The following is a 24,593-nucleotide window of genomic DNA, read 5'->3' as shown; positions in this document are numbered from 1 at the left end:
AGTGTAATAAGTCACATCAAGGTGTGTCCACTGTCAGACACAGGCTAAGGATTTCCATACATGAACTCATGGAGGAGTGGAGGTACCATATGGCACACCATGAAGGGACCATGCCATAGAAAAAGTAATTTACCTATTCCTAAAGGTTGATGATTTCAAGGAAAACCTAGAACCATAGAATTATCGAGAATGACTTGAGGACATACAAAGGGAATGGAACTTAATCGAGTTTGTAAATTACTACCATAAACAAAGTTTCGTCTAGGCTTACTAGATACAGCGATGATCCTCCAATCATGTTTCTCAAAGTAAAAATGATTGTACCGAAGTTAGGAATTGTGGGTTGAGGTGAAATATGAATGAATATCCCATCTCCCATAGGTTGACTAGAGCTTGGCCCTTCTCCAAACGTGAAACTAGGGAAAATTATCGGCATAGACAAAGGTGGAAAGCTTAACAAGGTCACAAACGTAACCAATGGAATGTCCCAACGAGACATGAGAGTTGTAGAATGAGGTACATATCCTGCCACACTAAGTGGTGGTAAGGATGTCATGGAAGCATAAACTACTGCTTTAGAAGGTAAAGTGGGACCTTTCCCCTCCATAGAAGAATAAGTGTTTTCACTAGCCACGAAAGCAACACACACATAATAAGGTTCACTATCATCAAAATTTAACTAGAGGGTCAGTCAAAGGTGGATTAAAGTGTGGAAATGGACTTCAGTCTATTACATCAACAATAAAATAGTATTCCTCCCTAGGAGTAAGATTATCCCACGAGCTTGGGTATGGTATAAGTTTTTTGATGTCGGAATCAACTACGTCTACGTAGTGGTTGACCCCCCTCTTCATGAGAAAGGCCTAACAGTTTATTAGAATGATGGTCACTTCATTTAGTGACAGTGAATATATTTTTATTATCCAATTAGGACAATTAAGACACCCCTATGGTCAAAATACAACTCAGCCCATGCAACACTCTCTAAGAGAAACCCTAAAAATAAGCACACACAAACCAAAGAGGTAGAGAAGGGATCTTCACGTTGTCAAAGCTTTCTTGATCATGGAACATGTTGACAATGGAGATATGGTTGGGAAAGTTATAACAGGTGCCTTCTTAACAACCCTTTTAAACATGGTCCAAGTACCCTTTTTAGCCATGGGCTACTCTCCAAGAGTATTGAGTGAATCTAGATTAAATATGCCCCAAGTACAGAGAGAGCAAACCCATCCCCGTCATTCTATGTAAAATATCTTAAATAAAGGCCACTATGGTTACCACCAACAACAACATGTCCTGGGGGAGTGTCATCAGCTAGATTCACACGTAAGGGTAGGAAAAATAAGTCTAAAACCCCCCTAAGAGACCCCTCAAATTGAGGTGTACTCCTCTCAAGTGGCCCCCAAATGCTATAACAAAGATCTTAATAACATCATTTGTAATACGTGTTAATCTCACAATCCACGCCACCAAGACTAATAAAATAGGTAATGTCACTCTGCTAGCCTCAAGTGTGACCTCATGATTAACCCTTTTTTAGAAGGGCTTCCCAGACCATATCACTGAAAGTTGATTTACCCCCTACCACAAATTGCTAATTTTGTTTCCTAGTCTTCTAGTAGTTAACCTCGCACTTATTCCAAGGCCCTAGCCTGGGCTAATGTTGGTGTGCTACCAGTGAAACAAAAAGATGAGTTGAATTAGTTTTATTAAAGAATTACTTTTACGAGGTTCTTATTTACCCAAGAGGGAAACAATGTGAAACTCGGATGGTGTGAATAGGCTCTTGTTATAAAAACCCTAATGCACCTATATGACAATGCACAATTTACTTTTCAATTTGATGAAAACTAACTATATGAGGGAAAGATTAGTTTTCCTTTTACAATGAAAACAAGAACTTCAACCACACTCACTCAATATTCCTATGAAATTCACTAAAATTATAGTAAAATACCCAAGAAAACAATCCAAACAAAATCACTCGAAAGAGAGTGAAAAGAACACCCCCAAGCGAGAACAAAAGACACCCAAGCTCAAGACTTGGGAGTTTGCAAACAAAATATCTCAAATGCAATCAAAATAAATCATATGAAGAGAAAATAGACAATGAAAATCAAGTATGGATTTAGCTTGATGTATAAGAGAATAATGATTTGCAAGGATCAAAAAACCACAAACCCTAACTCAAGGAGGAACTAGAAAGGAATGGGAGGAAACAAAGAATTTCAAATTTGATTCAAAGAAAAAATTGAGAACACTCAAAAAAAAATTCTATAGAACATTTGCACAACCACAAAAATTTGAAAACAAAAGCAAGCATGCGAATTGGATGAAAACTCAACAAAGAGCAAGCAACCAAATCAAATCAAAATGCACCAATCAAATGTAGATCTGAAACTAGATATGAATTGTAGGCAAAGTAGCAAAAACATACCTGAAAATAGAGATCCAAGTGTTAAGGAGAAAATCCCCAAAAACAAGCCTAAGACAACATCAAGGAAACCCTAAAGCCTAGCCAATAAATGGATCAAGCTCACAATGAAGGAACAAAGTCAGATCTCATATGATTATCAATTGCTGATGACAGTAGTACACAAATCCAAAAAGCTCAAAATAGATCCATGCAATGAGAGTTCAAATTCAATCAAGATAAACTTTATTAGGAAACCTAGGACTAAAGAGAAGGCAAAATTAATAGAATACCTTAGATTTGAAGCAGTAAAACACCAGGTTTGGACTAAAACAAACAATGAAAGAAAAAATCCAAAGAATCAAATCATGTCCCGAAAAAGTAACCATCAAAACCCTTATTTTAAGTTATAATATTCACTTGGAAAGGGTTAACAATAGTGCAAAGATCTTCACTATGAGGATAAATATCACCCCACGGAGATAACAATATTCACTCTATTAGCTATTGCAATCCAATGAAGATGCGAAAAATTGAAATTAAAGGAATGGTATGAGTGAGATCAAGTAAAATTTAAGGTCAATCAGAGAAATAACAACCCATAATAGGTCACAATCACTTAGAGAAGGAAATCAAAGAAACACAAAACCAAATAGGTCATAAGAAGAAGAGATCCAATAGATCTAGGGCTAACTGGCGAGTGAAATTTCCAAATCTGTTACAGGATAATTTCACATAAGCTAGCAGACTACTTTTAACCCAGTAGATCAAATAATGATCTAACCATATTTATTTGTGTAATAGTGAAGAGAGATCAAATGACCTAGCCCTAATTCCTTCCTACAAGAGCAAGCATCTTTTACACATATGATGTTATAAGGAGGGTTGAAGGTTGGTACCAGACACCCTCATAGATCAATGATATATTTTGATCCTAATGCAAATAAAAACTCACTCCTACTCAAAGATCTCGCTTCCACCTGCAATAAGACAAGACCTTGCACACATACACCACCAAGAAATAATTAAATAGCCTTTCGGAAAGGTATTTTCAACCTAAAAACAAATGTACAAGCAAAGAACATGATCATACCATGAGTATGTTCACATGGTAAGGCCATTTTCTACAAAATCATAGAAGAGATAGATGTAGAAGAAGTGGCCACAACTTTCAAGAATACAACTGCATCCATTTTCTAGGAGTTCATCCAAGCCATTGAGAAGGATGTCCAAATAATTTGTGCTTATAGGGAATACATTGTGGTTTATCAACATGTAGTAGAGTATGTACCTGATTTCAACACCATTCAATCGAGGGACATTAAGTTTTTCTACACTATTGAACTCTATTGGCACATAAAAACCTTTGTGGCTCAAGAAATTTTGGAAAAAGAATTGAACTGTGGGGCTTTATGGACAAGGTTATATGCCCTCGAGAAATAGAAAAAATCACTACTCTCCATTTTCCCTTTGTTAGTGAATGACAGTGTCATCTAACCAATGCAAAAGGGACCCTTGAAGGACAACCCCATCATGATACAATATACCAAGGCAGTCATTGTCGAGCATGCTTAATATCAACCCCAAGTTCATCCACAACGATTTATGTTTTTGATATCTTCTCTTTTAGTTATGTCCCGGTACTTTCTTGTTATGTTAAGTCTAGTTTCCCTTATGGTGGATTATTACAATTTCTTTTTTAATTTAAATTGTTATCTAATGACTTAGTTGTTAAGTCTAGCCTAGTTTCCCAATGGGAATGTCAACATATTTTTTGTTTTTTGAACTCTTGGCACAAACTTTTTTGTCCATAGACTCCCTAGTTATGTTGTAAATATGTACATTTTATTATTAATCTTAATAGAATAGAACCCTTTCAAAAAATAACGTACTTTAAATCCTTGTTTTTTTCCTAAGAAAAGAAACGGTTCATCATTTGAAGGAAACTTGGAGACATATCCCATAACGTTAAAATATGTTATCAATTTTCCAAGTACTTCCTACGTTGTTTATTTTTTCTTTTAAATTTTAGCCTTTAAATACTATTTTGTAATTATAAGCCAATTTTTAATGAAATTACAGGAAATTGAGAAGCTTGTTATAAGAATCAGGATTGGTATTTTTTTAAAGAACAAATCATTTGGCACTAATTTTGGATCATTCCTTTATCTCAATTTTATTGCATGCCTTGCATCATTGGCTAGAATTTTGTAAGATACACACCACAAGGTGGTAGGCCTCCAACTACCTATCATATCCCTGGCCAAATACTTTAGATAAAGCTTGATTAAGGGCCTTATTCAAAATATCAATGAAATTCCATAAATGAAAACTTTCCTTGCCATGGAAAATGTCTCCAACAAATTCATTCCACATGCTCTTAAAACATTCACAAGACAATGTATCTATACTTGGATATTTTCTAATCTTCATTGAATTTAAAGCTAAGAAAATATTTTCTTTAGTGATTTCACAATTTAATCTATCTCCGTGTTTCTATAATAATCTATCTCAATGTCTCTATCACATTTTTTCCTGGCCTCCACAACCTTGGTGGAACCTTTGTAAGGGGAAAAGATATCCTAAATTGAATTCCAAACATATCTTTTACCTAATCAAATCCTTCCTTCAATAACCCATCCAACATTTGTAAACCAACCCACTCCATGGACTTTTTTTCTTTTGGAAATAAAATAAAACTAATTGGAGGCCTTGTGATCTTCTTGAATCCACTTAATATGAGCATGTACTCATGTTACCCTAGCAACACCTTCATCTTAACTTATGATAAAATATTTTATTTTTCTTTCTTAAAAAATAGAAGTGAGAAATATTGTGCTTGAAAATTAAAACAACAAGTTTATCTATAGGTTGTTGAAAGGAGATAGAAGAAATAATAATATTGTAATCAAGTTCAACCACATTCATAACCACATCCATGCCATCATATTTCCTAAAAATAAGAATCCCTCATTCAGGTTATAGAATCTTTCTAGTATGTATGGAAACCTATCTTCTCCTTGACACATATTAGAATATGTCCAATGTGGCTTGCAAATTATCTTCTCCTTGAGGCATATTAATATTATTGATGTGATTTAATTTTGTTTATGTTTTGTGATTAGGAGGAATGGTGTTTATCCTCCCCAGTCAGGTTCAATTCCCATAAGCGAAATGTCAAGCTCATAATGAGCATGTTGTTGTAATGGTTTAGAGCCTTGTTTTTTTACTAGCATTATGCCCTAAAGAATATAGGGTTTACATTGGGTATCATCCTCAATATGAGGGAAAGTACTTGGGAACTTTTCTCAGGCTTTCTAACCTAAAAAATATAATGTTTATCTAAGTGAACCACCCTCCATTTTCCAAACCCTTTTTCTAGAGTGCTAAAAGTGTAGCTTGGGAGATACTTCAACAACCCTTAGGGTACTAGGTTGTGTGGAGTTGACCAATAAAAATGTGGCTTTGTGGTTAATGTACCCAAATGGTGGGATTTGGGCACAATATGGTGGGCTAAATACCCAAAAGAAATAATAGTTTATTCTAATTATTGAAAGATGGAACCTCAATGGAGTTAAGAGAACCTAAGTCAATGGTTGGAGAGAGATATAAATAGAAGAGGCTTAGGAGCAGTCTCACCATATTAGCATAGCAATCAATCTCAAGAAGCCTAATGAGCTAAGGGAGTAGCATACCTCAAGAGGATTTTATCTTGGAAGAGAAGCAAGTTTCTTGGTTTATCTAGTGTTTAAGGAAGGCCGAGTCTACTCAGTAAGAAAGTGCATATATCTGAAGTGGTTTTGTACCTTAGAAATACTTTGTCTATGTCGAGTGAAGGAGGAAGAAGCCATCACATGTTTGTGCATGATATGAGTTATGTCCAGTGGTAAAGGAGGAGGGTTGAGACCTTGAAACAAGCATACAAAGCCTTGGTTGTATCTGTTGGTGAGGACTGAGTTCCTCAAGAATTGTTTGGAGTGTTTCTATGGTCTAACTATGACATCAAAGAAGGTCGAATTAGCCTTGGTCTGGAACAGTAGGAGAAGATTGCTACAGGAAGAAAGGTAAGGGAATTTGGAAACTATTTTGAAAATTTATGTTGTTGGAGATTGTTTTTGAGAGTTATGGTTGAGGATTTTCCAACAAAATAGACTTGGACAACCTGTTTTGAAGAAAAGGGATTTTAAGTTGTTGAGTTGTTGGAGCTGATATACAATGACCTTGAAGAGGCATGATCACTGTGAGAAGTGAGTTGGAAAAAATTTAACAATAATGTGAATTGGTGGAGCACATTCATTGTGAGAATCTAAGTTTGTTGAGTTGAGTATATAAGAATTTGAAGTAGAAAATATCCTTGTGAGCAACTTGAGTGCAAAGTTATTTGAAGTAGCAATATTCTCTATGAGAAAGGCGGCAAAAGACTTTCCAAGTGTTCAATACCAAGTGGAATGAAAGGGAAAGAGGCTAGCTACAACAAGTAAGTTAAGTTTTGATCTTGTTCTTAGGTAGATTAACAGTCAAACGTTGTCAAATTCAAGCCCTAGTTTTCCTTGTATAGGGGCTTTGTTAGGGTTGTCCCTGGTACAAGAGCCCTATGTTTGTTGTATTAAAGTTATAATATAAACAAGTTTTTAGTCTACAAATTCTTGTGTACTTTGTTGATTCACTGATGTTACATTTATGTTGTGCAAAGTGTTTGGAGTTGTGTGTATTTCATTGTGTTTATGATCGTGATTAGACATAGACTTGATTTTGAAGTACAAGGTAATATCAATATGGTATCAGTGTTGGGTACTTCATATGAAGAAGAAACATATGTACAGATACAGGAAGGATCGGATCCATTTGAGTAGCCAAAATAAGGACCAAGCAAACAATGAAAGATTGACTGAAGGATGAGTCGATAGGTTGAGGTCAGGGCATGTTGGTTCCTTCATTTTTGGACAATTTTGGTCAGAATACACTTGGGGAGAATGGGTAGCGAAAGCTAGAAAAGAGTATGGTTAATTTGACCAGAAGGCAGCAGTGGAAAAGAAGGAAGTAGTAAGCAGAGGACCAAATGGTTATGTTGGAATTTGTTAAGTCCAAAAAGGAAGGAGCAAGTTGTTACAATTGAAATAATCAAGTGAATATGGACTAAGCGAGCATGGATCTCGTCAATATGATTAAATTTGACTCCATCAAGCAAGTGTAGGTGAACCTGGAAAAGAAAAATGGACAAAGCTATATATAGACATGAAAGACGAGTTGTGAAGAGAGAGAAGTAGTAGAAGAATGTCCTCATGCTGCAAGAATTAGGACTCGCAATCTGCTAACATAATTCTTGTTGTAATCATGTTGTAATTTTTTGTGTGCAGTGAGGGTCTTGGAAGATAGTCTTGAGACATCTAGCCAAGCTAATGTGGATCTGTAGATGTAATAGCGATCCAACTTGGAAATGATAAGAGGATATTATTGCATGAAAATTTACCATGTTTTATGTTTGGTTTTGTATGTGTTTATGTGCCTATTTCAAGATTTTGAGATACTATGTCAAGATTTTGTGTAGTGTGTTTATTTATCTCTTGTTCATAGGTTCTCTAGTGAATATGTAATTGTTAATGACTATAATGTATATTTTAATTGATTTAATCTATTCTATCACTATCTAAACCCTAATCGTCACACGCAAGTCTCGGCACAACTTGGGTCATTATACAAGTAAGTGTATGCATTAGAAGAAGGGAGATAATGAGAAAAAGAAGGAGATAAAAATAGGCACTACATATTCATGTGAGTTGCATGAATTCTCAAGAAGGTTCGAGGAAGATTTTTCTCTAGTTTCTCATTTCTCATAAGGTACCATTGACGAGGGCGCATGGTACATGGATAATGAAGTGCTAAAGCATATGACAGTTTCACAGGAAGCTTTTGAGACTGTAACTAAATGGGACTCGAAATTGCACATGGAGGTTAGTGATAAGAGTCAGAAAGATGTCATAGGTTCAGATGTTGTGTCATTCAAAATGGATTCAGGTGGGATGTTATGAGTTTAAGACATACTGTGGGTGTCAAAGCTCAAGTGAATCGTTCTTTTTGTCTCATTGATCAAGGAAAATTGGTTCAAGGTGAAATATTGAGATGAGAAAGCAATATTCAGGCCTAGAGGTTATAACTTTGCTAGAGAAGCCATCAGAGTTAGGGAGAGTGGTATATATAGGATGATGAACAAGCCTATGGATCAAGGGAAGAAGCAAGTACTTGAGACTCAGGAGGATTCAAGTTCAAGAGGGAGTATGTAGGTCTAGAGGGAGAATCTAAAACCCATGAAGAGTACATGGAAAGTGTAGAGTAAAGAGACTTCTATAGTTGGGAAGAAATAACCATGGAATGGGATGAATTCTTATCATGAGAATCATAAGTGATAGGATCTTAGAGATAGAGACACTAGTGAGGATAATGTTGTTCACTCTACAAGGTATGTTGCAATGGTGGACACCAAAGGTTTGAATGGTTTTGGTGACGAGTTACTTCCAATTAGTGGAAGCACCTCCCTCACTAAGAGGAAGTGTTGAAAGTGTAGCTTGGGAGGTAATCCCACAACCCTTGGGGCACTATATTGTGTGGATTTGACCTATAAAAATGTGGTTTTGTGGGAAATGTACCCAAGTGGTGGGTTTTGAGAAAAAATTGGTGGGCTAAAGACCCAAAAGAAATAGTAATTTATTGTAATTATTAAAAGAGGGCACCCTAATGGAGTTAAGAGACCCTAATTTAATGGTTGGAGAGAGATATAAATAGAAGAGACATAGGAGTAGTCTCACCATATCAACATAGAAATAAATCTTAAGAAGCATAACAAGCTAAGGGAGTTGCAAACCCGACGAGGAGCCAAGCTTGGAAAATAAGAAAGTTTCTTGGTTTATCTAGTGTTTGAGGAAGGTTGAGTTTATTTAGAAAAATAGTGTGGATATATGAAGTGGTTTTGTCCCCTAGAAATAATTTGTCTAGGCCGAGTGAAGGAGGAAGAAGCCACCACAGGTTTATGCATGATCTGAGTTCTGTCAAGTGGTAAACAAGGAGGGTCAAGGCCCTAAAAAATGCATACAAAGCCTTGGTTGTATATATTGTTAAGGATCGAGTTCCATAGGAAGTTTGTGGAGGGTTTATAGGGTTTGATTGTGACCTCAAGGAAGGTTGAATTAGCCTCAGTTTGGAACAGTAGGAGTAGAATGCTACAGGAAAAAAGGTAAGGGAATTTGGACAACATTTTGACAAGTTATGTTGTTGGAGATTGTTGTTGAGTGTTATGGTTGAGAATTGTCCAACAAAGAAGTGGTGGAAAACCCGTTTTGAAGCCTATATGCAATCACCTTAATGAAGGAAAGGGACTATGAGTTGTTGATTTGTTTGAGGCAATATATAGTTACCTTGAAGAGGCATTATCATTGTGAGAAGTGAGCTAGAAGAACATTAATAATATGGTGAATTGGTGGAGCACATTAACCATAAGAAGCTAATTTTGTTGAGATGGGTATATAATCATTTGAAGTAGAAAATATCTTTGTGAGTAGCTTGAGTGCAAAGGTATTTGAAGTAGCAATATTCTCTCTGAGAAAGTGTAACAACCCGGGTTTAAAATTTCATGTAATGAAGGTTAATAAAGGAAAAATAAGACCATGGTCATGGGACACATTTTCCAAGATGAATTTTAGGAAAATCACTTTAGTGTGTATCACTTTCGATTTTTTAATGGCTAAGGAAATAAGAAAATGCATTAAAAAGGAAAAGAGTCATTAATTGGCATTTCATTTTTGAAATAAAGGAAAATGCTCCACTATAGCAGCCTTAATATTTATTGAATGAAATCTAGATAGTGGATAGCTCAAAAGGGTTCATAGATGTTGTACCCTTCTATTCCTGGCCTGGCTGAAGCAAGTGTTGTTGGGCAGTAGAATTAAGTCTGTCTGCATTGGGTTTATTTTTCCAGGAGCAGGAAGAAGGTGATGTGATCAGCTCCGTTATTTTATGGTACGAGGTCCTTCATCCTACATTTACCATATATGGATAAGTACCATTAAGATATATTTATCCATATATGGGTGTAAAAGAAGAAGTAGTACAAAAGAAAAGGTTAGATATTCTTTTCCTCCGTACTACTTTTTTTCTTTTCAAAAAAAATTAAAAGCAATCCCTACCCTGTATTGTTGTAATACAATAGATCCACCCTATATTGTTGTAATATAAAAGATCTCATAACCTATTTTATACTTATGATCTGGATCATAAAGATCTATCTAGTGATCAAAAATCAATTGATTTTCATCAAAATCAATTGCTTCCACTGCTTGCACTGGCCGTTTTGACGTAAGGGATAAGTAGAAAAGCAGTAGGAACTGCAAGGAACAGTAGAACAACAATAAATGCAAGGGTATTTACTTCCATGATCTCCTTATTTTAACTTTGTTAAAAAATAGCTCGAGATTTGATCTCATTTTGATCTCATAGAGATGAATGAATCTTTCTTTCAAGATCCATGAAATAGATGTATGTCATTGATAGAATTGGTTCGAGTAACGGAATCTAACTAATGGATTGAATGAATTCTTCGATGGAAATAGTATAACCTAATACGATCACTTTTGATAAGACTAGTAGTAAAAACTTACGTGCATCAGAAAACGTTCCGATCAACACATGTCTGGTATAATTTCGAAAGAATAGGATTCGTACGAATAAGAACCTTATGCTCCTCCAGAAGACGTTCGTCGGACATGAGAGATATTTTGCTTGGATCTCCACGATTTAGATGGAATTGTGAATCTATCCCGCTTCGGTGATGATATAGAAAGAAGTATCCCATATCGAATTTATCCAGAGGCCCACCCATGACCCTGGAATGATAAGGACTAGTCCGTCCAGATCCTGACATGATCATTCACAGTTCACTTACTATTGGATCGGGACTGACGGGACTCGAACCCGCAACTTCCGTCTTGACAGGGCGGTACTCTAACCGATTGAGCTATAATCCCAATACAGTATAGTTCACCTACTATTAGATAATATTTATTTCATGATAGGTGCTAGATAGGTCATATAGATTATGCGAGTGCTAGGTCAATTAAATATCTTATCCTTCTCTTTCATTTTTGAAATGTATCGATTCATACGGAATTGGGCATCTACGATATGAATAGATATCGATGTCGGGGTTCAATAACCAATTATCTTTTCATTCATGATTAGCATGAATATAACCATACCGATAGATTGGTATTGATGATATTGGTTGGGTCGAGCTGGATTTGAACCAGCGTAGGCATATTTCCAACGGATTTACAGTCCGTCCTCATTAACCACTCGGGCATCGACCCAGGAACAAGACAATAATTGAAATTTATTTAGGATACCTAATGAATGGATCATGGTACCCCCAGGGGAAGTTGAATCCCCGTTGCCTCCTTGAAAGAGAGATGTCCTGATCCACTAGACGATAGGGGCAATCTATTCTTTATAATATGAAAGTGATCGGGAAGTTTTCAATAATAATACAAGAATGATTAATAATAAAAGAATTATTAATAATAAAAGAATTATTAATAATACAAGAATTATTAATAATACAAGAATTATTAATAATACAAGAATTATTGGTTTCCTCAAGTTTTTTTTTTCAATAAACTTGCTTATCGATAAAATGGAGTCCCTTCAGAAATTAAATATTGCAACTAAAACAACTCTAAAGCAATTTACAGAATCTCTATTTGTGATCCATCGGCCTAGTTCCGATTATACAAAATGTTTCATACTTGATAATTTTAATAATTTTAATAATTTTGATAATTTTAATAATTTTAATAGTGAATGGGGCTTATCGTTCTCTGATCAAAGTTATCCGGAAAAGACTCAAAAAAATATAAATGGGTTGGTTGGACAAAAGATCGATCCGTATGTTACAATCGGATCGTGGAGGGTATAGTTTAGCGGTAAAAGTGTGATTCGTTACATTATCAACTCGAATAATGTAAGGATCTTTTACATGGATCTTTGATCCATCTAAAGCTCTATTTCCAGATAGGTTCAAAACCTCCCCTATACCATCCATCCAGAGTTCATATGTTACACAACTTCATATACTTTACGTTCCCATATTAGAGTATAGTGCTTCACTTCTTTCCATTAAAACAAATTCCCGTTGGTGTTCCAAAAGTGCCTTTCCGAGCCCCTGGAGATGAAGATGCAACTTGGGTCAACTTATACAACCGACTTTATCGAGAGAGATTACTTTTTTTGGCTCAGGATATCAATCACGAGATTGCAAATCAACTCATGGGTCTCATGGTATATTTGAGTGCAGAAGATTCAAATAAAGATATTTTCTCATTTATTAACTGTCCCGGTGGATCAGTAATACCAGGGGTAGGTCTTTTCGATATGATGCAAGCAATAGTACCAGATGTACATACAATATGCATGGGGGTAGCTACTTCAATGGGATCTTTCATCCTAATCGGGGGAGAAATGCCTAAACGTATAGCATTACCTCACGCTAGGGTTATGATCCACCAACCTGCTAGTTCCTATTATGACGGATCGGCTGCAGATTTTCATAACGAATCGAAACACGTAACGATGCTTCGCGATTACATAACCAGATGTTATATAGAAAGAACGGACCAACCCGGAGAGGTAATTCAACGGGACCTGAACAGAGATGTTTTTATGTCAGCAACAGAAGCCCAAGCTTATGGCATTGTTGATGTCGTAGCGGAAGGTTGATCTCATAGCGGAAGATCCTCTTTTTAATTTATTTTTATAATGAACTGTAAATTGTGATCTCTTTGTTCCTTTTCAAAGAAAAAAGGGGGGGGGGGAAGTGATTCATTTCATAATCACCTGATATGGTATGGTTAGGATCAATCCGAACCAGTTGATTCCGCATACAATACAGCTAGAATGCCCACTATTCAACAACTTATTAGAAATGCAAGACAACCAATAGAGAATAGAAAAAAATCTCCTGCTCTTCGAGGATGTCCTCAGCGTAGAGGAGTATGTGCTAGGGTGTATGTGCGACTCGTTTGGATCAGAAACTTAAACAGACTGGGAAATTCTTACAACGGAATAATAGAAGAATTTTCCGGGGATGAAATTTATGGTTTCCATTGGTGCAAATCCAATCACCTTGATGTGGGATGAAAAGCAATTCCTCATTGGTAGCGAATGGTCATCAATCCATTGAGCGGGGAAATCATGCAAATTGAAGAAGCATAAAGTTTATGCTCATATTGCCGCGAGAACGGAACAACGGGGTCAGCTACCTGGCCAACCACATAATTACATGTCGTTACTATATTAATAGATCTTGTAATGAGAGTATTTATTACTTAATGATTCAAGAGTAGAGCTGGAGATGGTAAACCATACAAGTTACCGATAACATACTCATCTCATATTTCGGAAATGAATAAAAGGCTCCGGCGTATAGAGAGGACCTTACCATTGGAGAAAGAACCATAGAAACGATGAAACCCATGATTTTTTCTCATTCTCAGTACAAGGTCCCAGTCCTTGCCTACCAGGAAGATGCCTATCCAAAGGGAATTATGGTTGGGAAGGTTGCAGTAGCAAAAGCCATTGGAACTTTTATTTTCTAAATAAGAAGAATCAGTGTTATTCTCAATGGACCAAACAAAACAAATGACTAACCGAGAAAAATATTAGCGATTCATGAGAGTAAACTTCAATGACCAGAGTGAAACGCGGATATATAGCTCGAAAACGTCGGAAAAAAATTCTTGCATTTGTATCGGGATCTCGAGGGGCCCATTCGAAACTTTTTCGAACTGCTAACCAACAGAAAGCTAGAGTCTTAGTTTCCGCCCACCGAGATAGAGGTAAACGCAAGAGAGATCTTCGTCATTTGTGGATTACTCGGATCAATGTAGCAGCTCATGCCAATGGGGTTTCTTATAATAGATTCATCCAATACTTGTACAAGAGGCAGTTGCTTCCAAATCGTAAAACACTTGCACAAATAGCTGTATTAGATAGTAATTGCTTTTCCACCATCTTTAACAACTTATCGTATGATGAAATAGGTTAGGTATAGATGAAATAAATAGGTAAAGATGGAATGGATAGAACAGATTCTCCCGGAGAATTCCCTCCGAGAAGGTCGAAATATTGAAAAGTTTTTTCATATTGGATTGGAAATGAACGAAAAGAATTCAATCCAATTCTTTTCCAAAAATGAAATCCTGTTGACTTTTTCAACAATAGACTCAAGATCTGCATCTTTATCGAACATATATTCCAGCTCCGATTTGATTAAGGAGTAGGCTTATTTCCCATGGATCAAATTAGTTTTCATTATAAAGAAAAGGTAACAAAGATAGAATACATGCTCGTTTAATAGTGTTAGTCATTAGACGTTGTTGTTTTGAAGTTAATCTATTCACTCGGCCGGATAATATTTTTCCTTGCTCACTAATAAATCGACTAATTAGGCTCATATTTTTATAATCGATCCGATCTCCCAACCTAATAGGTGACAAATGTCTACGAATTGGTTTCAAATATCTACGAATTGGTTTCAAACGTCTGCGAATTGGTTTCAAATGTCTACGAAAAGATTGCTTGGGTTTATCCATAGTTTGTTTCATGAACCTTTTGAATACTATTTATTCCAAATCTTTTTAAAATATTGTTCCATTAAAGATCTTGTTGAAATACCATTTCTTTTTATATCTGTGATTTATTCCTATCCATGGGTAGTACGTTTAATCTCTTTTTTTTATCTCTCCATGAATGGTATGCTTGTAACAATAGGGACAAAATTTATTTGATTCCAATCGAATAGGTGTATTGCGTCGATTTTTCCGAGTCGTATATCTAGAAATCCCCGGGAATCTTTTATAAACACTATCTTGGGTACAACTAGTGCACTCCAAAGTAATTGTTACTCTTATATCTCCTCTCTTGGCCATAAACTTACTCTAAATATTGGTTTTGCTTTTCGACCTCAAAAACAAAAAGGGAAAAAGGGATAGAAGTTGATAGCCGGAGATCCTACGGTGAAACATTTGAAAGTAAAAAAATGATTGATCAGGAGTGAGTTTTCAGTTTTACTTACAAAATTGAATGTGGAAAGAATCTTTAGATCGATATTTCTACTTGAATTCTACCCCCTTCCAGTCCTAAACTTAGATCCTTTTTGGGGCTGAATGCACTAATTTCTCCAAGAGGTAGGAGAAGTCAATCTAGCACAATCTTTTTTCCCTTGGCTTTAAGAAAAAAATTAAAAAAAGGAAAGGGAAAGAAAAAGAGCATCTGGAAAAAAACGATTGATTTCTATCAATAGGGCGGCTAAAAAACTGACGCATAAAATAGCTAACATAGGCACTGTGGAAAGATAGGTCTTTAGATCTTACATTGTAAATTCTCCTTATTGATCATAATGTGTAAGTGATTCAACCGTATCAATAGTTATGAATCCTAGAGAAAACTCGGAACTGATGAATATATATATAATGTGATTCGGGTTGTGGTCCTATTTATAGAAAAGGAAAAAGATGTTTCATCACCATAATTAATAGTGATATTCTATATAATAGACCTTACATGTATAAAGTCTTTTCACTCGCGAGACCGAAGAGAAATGAAGGTGAAAAATGTGGGAAACATATTTCGAATTCTATAAAATAAAATTAAAATAACATTGTCTAATGATTAGAAGGGATGTAGCGCAGCTTGGTAGCGTGTTTGTTTTGGGTACAAAATGTCGCAGGTTCAAATCCTGTCATCCCTACCTTTCCCTTCTTTTCTATGGAAAGAAAGGAATGAAAGATCATTTGATATCGATTCGACGGGAACATCAAATAATTGAATCGTATCAGATGCGAAAGTGTTTTGCTCTAAGAGTATCAACAAAAGGTATTTTTCCTTCATCTCTGAATATTAAAGAAAGCGCTCTTAGTTCAGTTCGGTAGAATGTAGGTCTCCAAAACCTGATGCCGTAGGTTCAAATCCTACAGAGCGTGATTCTGTTCCTATCAAATCCAACCCTCAAAATTATCGATAATTCATTCCAACTGGAACGAGCAATGGAATCTGACCTCCCAGGAAAAGTAGGAGGCCAATGAAATTGGAGGATATTCCAGGATCAAATATCCAATTGATCACCACGTCGGTATTGTGAATATGCAGTTACGAATAATCCGGCCAAAGTTATAGGAATTAGACCTAACACAATTCCGGATGGCAAAGCCTCAATCATTTCTATTCAACGGAATAAGTAGGGATAATAGCTATACTGGATAGTACCCTTAATTTGCTATGAATCTCAATGATCATAAATTTATATAGAGGGAATAAACAAAATTATTGAAATTGAAATAGTGAACTGAGAGGGTTTCCCCTTCCTTCATTTTGAATAAGTTGTATCTTGCTCGAACTAATGAATAGGACTAGGGTGAAAATGATAGAAGCCAATAAGAAACCGAAATAACTAATTATAGTTATAGTAGGCGTGGAAGGACTGAATGAAATATGGTTTATACATATCTTCATGAGACAATTACCTAAATTTTTCTTTTCGTAACCTTGAGATCAGAATACAAAAGATCAGTTGTCCCAATTCGTACCAATTCTCCTATATCTACTATAGGATATGTATGAATGAACATGGATGAGAGGATATCTATAGTAGAAATCTCTTCATTATCCTAGAAATCATTCATCGAGCAACTAATGAATAGCACCGGCAAACCCCTTCACAAATTTTCGAATGTAATCTTCTTACAGGGTGAATGAATTCTCAATCAGTACGATTGGATCACCTGGCATTATATTTTTACCAGTAGCTATTGGTCCAGAGACTGGACCGGAAGAAAACTCTCCACAGACATAGCCAAAGTTTTGTGAATTTCACGTTTAGGTGTAAGAAATAATATGAATATCCAGTTTGTCCTTTCATTTCTCGATCTTATTGATCCAATCATTCGACCCTCTAGACGGATTAGGTTTTTTAAATATTAATTATTATAGCAAGTAGAGCCCGATATTACAGAAATTCCACCTATTGAAAAGAGTAACTTGTAATTTCACATACCTAAAATTGACTAGGTTCTATTGCACTATCCACTTGGTTTTATCTAATAAGTAACACCTACTCGTTAATACAAGGTACTATATAATAAGTCTGTGGCATAACTCCATTTGTGCCGGATACTATTGGAAAAGCAACATACATCTGCGTAGCACCAATGATCCCCGTGCAATTTGAATTACTGGGTTCATCTACACGGGCATAACGTCATGTCGGAATGAAAAAGGAAGAATATAAAAGAATAATATTCTGGATGAGTTTTATTGATAGTGATTGATATCCTTTGCAAGCGGCACTCATCCTCTTTTTCGGTTCTAAAGTCACCCGTATGCAGAAGCTAATTCCAATTGAAAATTTCCACTATGCTATTGTTACAACATCGATTGAGGGAGTTGGGGTTCCTTACGCCCGGACGGACCTCGGAACATGCAATATTCTCTTCTTTCTGTTGGGATTTAGTCGACCAAACAGAGATAGAATAACTGTTGGTAGGAACAGAATCATTCTATCCTGTTCCCTCTCGATACTCATCAAAATTGTATTGCTGTGTCAGAAGAAAGCTAGCTATACTGGTCCAGTAGACTTTAAAGATACCCTTGGTATAACATTGACAATCGAACAAGGATTGGAGAAGATATCAGTAGTTTTCCATTTCCTTATCTCTATCTTTCATGGGATCAATTCCCCCTTGACTGACTTTACAATAATATATGGAGCTGAGCATGTCTGGGAATACGGGAGAACGCTCCTTTGCTGACATTATTACTAGTATTAGATACTGGGTTATCCATAGCATTACCATACCTTCTCTATTCATTGCAGGTTGGTTATTTGTAAGCACGGTTTTGGCTTATGATGTGTTCGGGAGCCCCCGGCCAAATGAGTATTTCACAGAAAGTCGACAAGAGGTTCCATTAGTAACTGGCCGTTTCGATCCGTTAGAGAAACTTGATGAATTTACTAGATCTTTTTAGGAGGCACTAATGACTATAGATAGAACTTATCCAATTTTTACAGTTAGATGGTTGGCCGTTCACGGGCTAGCTATCCCTACAGTTTTTTTCTTGGGATCAATATCGGCAATGCAATTCATCCAACGATAAACTCTATACTAAAGGAAGAGGAAGTATGTAGAAATGACACGACCGAACCCGAACGACCAAAATGTTGAATTGAATCGTACCAGTCTCTACTGGGGGTTGCTACTAATTTTTGTACTTGCTGTTCCATTCTCCAATTATTTTTTCAATTAGGAACAATGATAATATTCTCACTCCATTCGAAGAGATCCAATACGCATAATTATCTATGCTATGACTGTTTATGTCTCGAGTATGACCACTTAAGAAAATGTGAAAGGGAGTAAGAGAAATGGCCGATACCACTGGAAGGATCCCTCTTTGGTTGATAGGTACTGTAACTGGTATTATCGTGATTGGTCTACTGGGTGTCTTTTTCTATGGTTCATATTCCGGATTAGGGTCATCCCTATAGTAGGGGAAATGCACTTACTGTCTGTGGGAAATAGTATACATGCGAAAGTGAAAAATCGATAAGGCCTTACCCTTCTTTGAAGGGTAAGGCCTTATCGAAATCTCTTTTTGAGATTCTTTCTATATTAATCTGAATTAGAAGAGAAGATTCGTACAAATAAAATGACTCTGTCATTTACTTCATTCAATGCCTTTCAGTCAAGTGATGAGCCAATCTATTCTTCCGCTATATGATCGGAAAAAATTTGGATCGATCAAATTTAAATATCTGTCGAAGGAACAACAGAAAAACGGATAATATTAAGTACTAAATATTTGCTCATTTATCTGATGGAAGATTATGCGAAGTTTTTGTAAAAACCCGAACTATGAGAATCTAAATGTGCATATAGAATATTTTATTCTATTTTTTTGGCTTACAAAATAAAAGAGGAGGAAAAACACCTTTTATTCATTTTCTCTCATTAGGAACAAACCCTAATAAAAGGAAAAGGAAGAAAATAGAGGCCTCAATGATAAAAAATATTTTGAGGATTAGTTCACAGATTTTTGTCAGTTTTAGCTAGGGTCAAGTGAGGAAGAGAGAGAAGAGCACCAAGAGGAGAAAGCAAGAAAGAAAATAAAGAAAGGAAAATGAAAAGCAAGGAAAGTAAGGAGAAGTTTGGATCAATAGCTTTAATAGGAGGATTTTGCAGGTAATAGGTTGCACGTGTGATTTCCTAGCTGAGGTGTGAATGCATGGTACATGTATTTGTTCATTTGGTTCATTTTTTATCATTGGCATGGGTTTTGTCGGGTTTGAAAATGGTTTTATCCTTGCCTTTCCATTTCTTGGATAGTCATGGTGTGATGGGATTCATTTCTGGTTGAGCTTTGGACTTCCAGAAGGTTTTGTATCCAAGCGAGGTGGTCTCAGGAAAATTCCAAGGTTTGGGGGTGGAGGTGGTTTTCTCTGGGAAGCCCTCAACAGGTGGATGGAGACTAGAAAATTCCTCAAGGGAGGATGAAGTAATTCTAAGGCATCCAATCTTGTTTTGGTTTTGTGATCTCTTGGCTAGTTTTGGCGAGATTACAATAGTGTGAGGGTGGGGGTGGTTTAACCTATGGTTCCCTTGGTTTTGTATATCCTGTTTATCCCATGATATCCCATGATCATTCTTGGAATATGGCACCTGGGCAATTGGCTGAAAGAAAATTTTGATTCAACTCAATCTATGGTCAAGTGGTATGTGGAAGTCCCTGATTTGGTTGGATTTTTCATATGTTAATAAGAGTTATTTCTCTATAATGTGAATCATGAGTAATTGTACTTGTTATTATGTTGCCTTGATGGTTTTTCTGTCATGGTTAATATTATAGTTATATGTTGGTTATAAACATGATTTATTATGTGTACCATCTATGGCCCTTGTTATGAATTGCTTAGTTATTTATGGGTTGATGAATGTATGGACTAATAATTGTTTTTGCAGCTATGTGGAGAAGGCATAGAGCCTTCTTGGTGATTCTCATACAAATATCAAACTAATATGATCAAATATGGATTCATGACATGTAGCTTACATGTTTGCCATGTGTTTGACGAATTGTTTGTTATGAACTAGGCATGTCCTAGGTCAGATGTGTTCAAGTATCGTATGAAATGCTTTGTTATTATATCATTTATCATTATGAGAAATTACAAGCAGTTATGGGCAGTGGTCTAGAGGCTGGCCTAGAAAAGTGGCTTAATATCATTATTGCACCCTTTGAACTGGATATTTTTGTCTATAACCACACTCAGGTAGTGTTGTGGATGCGGTTGGAGACTTATAACTACACCCGAGCCTTCTCATGCATGCGGTTGTGGGCTTAGGGCAATGAAAAAGAGCCCCAACTTAGGATTTGGTCACATGGGGTGGTCCTTTGGCCCCTGAGTGTCTTGTATCCCTTAGGGATGTCAAGTTATGGTCAGTATGGGTTCAGTTTGTCAACCCCACTTCCATAAATAGAGCATGGAGGTCGGGTCATGTCATAGTAGCACTCTGCTTCACATTTACATGGAGGCCTTGTAAAAGTGGGTAAAAATGGGGAGGGGCATGTTATAGATTGGTATTAGAGCTTCTAGGTTTAAACTCTTGGACTGGATGGGTGGGATGTGATTGTTATGAATGCATGTAAATTTTCAATGTGTTTGTTGTGCATACATTGTAGTGGTTATGGCCTTCGTGTGTGTCGTATGTGTTATAGTTGTGGTGCCATGCATGATGATTGATATGGTGTCAATAAGTTGATATGTTGGTGTCGAGATATATATATATATATCTTGCTAATATCGATTGATTGTACAGACGAGATAGCCTCCCCTAAATTTCATTGGGGTATGTTGGTTATGTTTATATTTGGTTTATCTGACATGGTATGTTTGCAGGAACTAGAAGATCAGATATGAAAATCAGAATGGTGGATTACAGTTCATGTGACTCTCCTTCTAGATCATCTTCGTAACATGGGAAGAATATTATCATGACATAGAATATACCTTGAGAATTATAAAGGAAGAAATTAAGAGTTGCAAAGCAGTAAATGGCTAAATCATTTAGTCATAGGAAAGACTTGTTGGGGCATAGGAAAATAAAGCATAGGTCAATGCAATGATCCTTCACAGTTTATCATATTTGCATAAATAGGGATAGCTAAGGATCAGTTATGTGCATGAGGATAGAACTAATGGGGCATATGGTAGCATTTCTCATGGAGGACACAAGTTGGACAGGGATGACACAGTTATAGGTGGTAGATGGATGGATACACCTGATAAGAGAGGTAGTGATTATGGGTTCTATTCTAGTTCTGGTTCAGATAGACATCATGTTCATCGTTGATATCATCCTCTTAGGAGGAGTGAGAGGGGATACTTTCCAGATGAGTTCAAGAAGGCCAAGCCTCCTACATTTGATGGAGATCTGAAGAAAACGAAATATGCAGAATCATCGTTGCTTTGTTTGAGTAATTTCTTTGAGCTACATGCCTATACAGAGAACATGAAAGCCAGGATAGTCATTTTCAGTCTTAAGAGAAAGACAGACATCTGGTGGGAAGATGTGAAGTGTGTCAGAGGCATCAGGAAACATGAGTTAAGGTTGCATGAGTTCAAAAGGTTCTTCAGGAAGAATTAGTTGTCAAAGAGGTACTATGAAAGAAAGGCCGAGTTCTACGAATTGGAGATGGGTTCTATGATAGATGAAGAGTACAAAACTAAGTTTCTAGAGATATTTAGGTATGTGCCTTATCTCAAGGATGAGAAGACAAAAGTTAAAATATTTGTTAGTGGACTTCCATTAGCATTCAAGGATCAAATTGAGTATGATAAGCCTCAGTCGTTGGAGGAATTCATCAGAAGTTGAGCATTGTTATGAGTAGTCGCAACACAATATTGACCCTAAGAGTGGCTGGAAAGGAAATGATAAGACCAAAGAAAAATGGCCTCCAAAGCGGGAAATACCTCAAGATGCGAGTGAGAAAGATAATTTGACTCCTTACAAGAAGTTCAATACAATGGAGATGGGACATGGATCTCATCTTGGAGAGCAACAGAATAGGGGTAGTGGCATAGAACCATTGCAGTGTTGGATTTGTGCCAAAGATCACCGCACTAAGTATTGTCCATTGTACTAGAGTGGAAGACCTCATATCTACAGTGCTCAAAAGGTGCAAATAGTTGGGGATGTTGGTCAAAGCATTCCTCAGATTTATGTAGTATTTGATAATAAGCAGACGGATCACCAAGAATCCATTATTGAGATGGAAGGTAAGATTTTTGTTCGAGTTGTTTCCATTTTGATTGATCCTAGATCTAATTATAATTATGTTAATCCTAACCTGGTGGATAAGTGTGGTTTGCGTAAAGAATTGCATGTGGAATCTTGTTTGGTGCAATTGGCTATAGGGACCAAGAAAAGAGTTCATCATTGAGGGAGAGCTTGTGAATTTGAGTTGAATGGTATGCCTACATTAGCACATCTAAATGTCTTCATTTGGGTTCATACATAATGTTTTTGGGTATGGATTGGTTGTACCTTCAGAGGACTAAGGTAGATTTCTACAAGAAGGCTATTGAGTGCTTCGATGATGATGGAAAGAAGAGAGCCTTGCAGGGTAAGAAGAAGTATACATCAATGAGAATGGTTACTTCTATGTAGGCAAAGTCAAATAACAAGAAAGGGTGTGTATTATTTGTAGTTCATATTTATAGTGACAAAGGGAAGGATGTTGAGGATGTTGAAGTCTTGAAGCAATATACGATTTTTCAGAAGTTTCAGGATGTATTTCCAACATTTATTTCAGAGTTACCACCTCATTAGGAAGTGGATTTCTACATTGATTTGGTACCAAGAGAAGCACCAACATCAAAGACATCTTGCAAGATGAGCACTCCAGAGTCAGTGGAATTGAAATTGTGACTTAAGGAAATGCTTGATAAGGGATAAATTAGGCCAAGTGTATCGCCTTGGAGTGCACCAGTGTTTTTTGTGAAGAAGAAGGATGATACTCTCAAGTTTTGTATTAACTATAGGAAGTTAAATAAGTTGATTATTAAGAACAGGTATCCTTTGCCACGAATTGATGACTTGTTTGATCTATTAAAGGATAAGAAGTGTTCTCGAAGATTGATATGAGATCAAGATATCATCAGTTACACTTCAAGGAAGAGGACATCTACAAGACTGCATTTTGTACCAAGCATGGGCATTATGATTTTGTAGTGGTTCCTTTTGGTCTTACTAACACTCCAACTACTTTCATGTGTTTGATGAATAGTGCATTTCATCCTTATCTGGACAAGTTTGTGATAGTATTCACTGATGACATATTGATATATTCTAAGAATGAGGAAGAGCACGCAGAACACCTGGCAACAATGTTAATATTTTTGAGAGAGCATAAATTGTATGCCAAGCTTAGTAAGTGCAGTTTCTTTCAGACAAAATTTCATTACTTGGGACATGTTGTTTCCAAGGAAGGTATAGCATTGGACCCAGAAAATATCAGGTCTATCATGGACTGGGCAGCTCTTAGGAATTTGGATGAGGTCAGATCATTCATGGGACTAGCAGGTTATTATAGGAGGTTCATCGGGAACTTATCATGGATTGCCTATTCTATTAAATCTTTACAACGAAAAGGGAAGAAGTTTGAATGGACTGAGGATTGTGCAACTAGTTTTAAGCAGTTGAAGCATTTGCTTACAAATTCTCTGATTTTGAAAATTGTAGATCCTGATAAATAATTTGTGGTATGTACAAATTCTTGCAAGAGGGGACTTGGTGGATTTTTTATGCAAGAGGGAAAGGTGGTATGCAATGAGTCAAGGAAACTGAATGAGCACGAGTAGAACTATATGACTCATTGTTACACATAATTTTGTCGCAATAGCAAAATGACCGTCGGTTTGGATCTTTCGTTATCCATCAAAGTGTTCCAAAGCCCACAATTGCAAGGCTTGAACCCAAACAATCCCAAAGAGAATGAAATTCCTAGATCTCAAGGCTCAAAAACCTATTTTTGGATTCCTACACAGTTCCCTAGTCCGTTTTTGTGTATACGTAGAAGA

General features: G+C 36.4%; 1 non-coding gene across 1 annotated transcript; it reads left to right on the top strand.

Annotated features, from left to right (window-relative positions):
* The first annotated feature begins 16,134 nt into the window (after nt 1–16,134).
* Nucleotides 16,135–16,208, top strand: TRNAP-UGG (transfer RNA proline (anticodon UGG)). The gene has a single exon. It is a non-coding gene; the product is annotated as a tRNA-Pro (tRNA).
* The last annotated feature ends 8,385 nt before the right edge of the window (nt 16,209–24,593 follow it).

This window comes from Pinus tabuliformis, chromosome 6 (assembly GCF_031772625.1).
Source record: "Pinus tabuliformis cultivar Carrire ecotype Pingquan chromosome 6, CPIR1, whole genome shotgun sequence".
In the NCBI taxonomy this organism is placed as follows: Eukaryota; Viridiplantae; Streptophyta; class Pinopsida; order Pinales; family Pinaceae; genus Pinus; species Pinus tabuliformis.
This window is presented reverse-complemented; position numbering and strand designations above follow the sequence as displayed.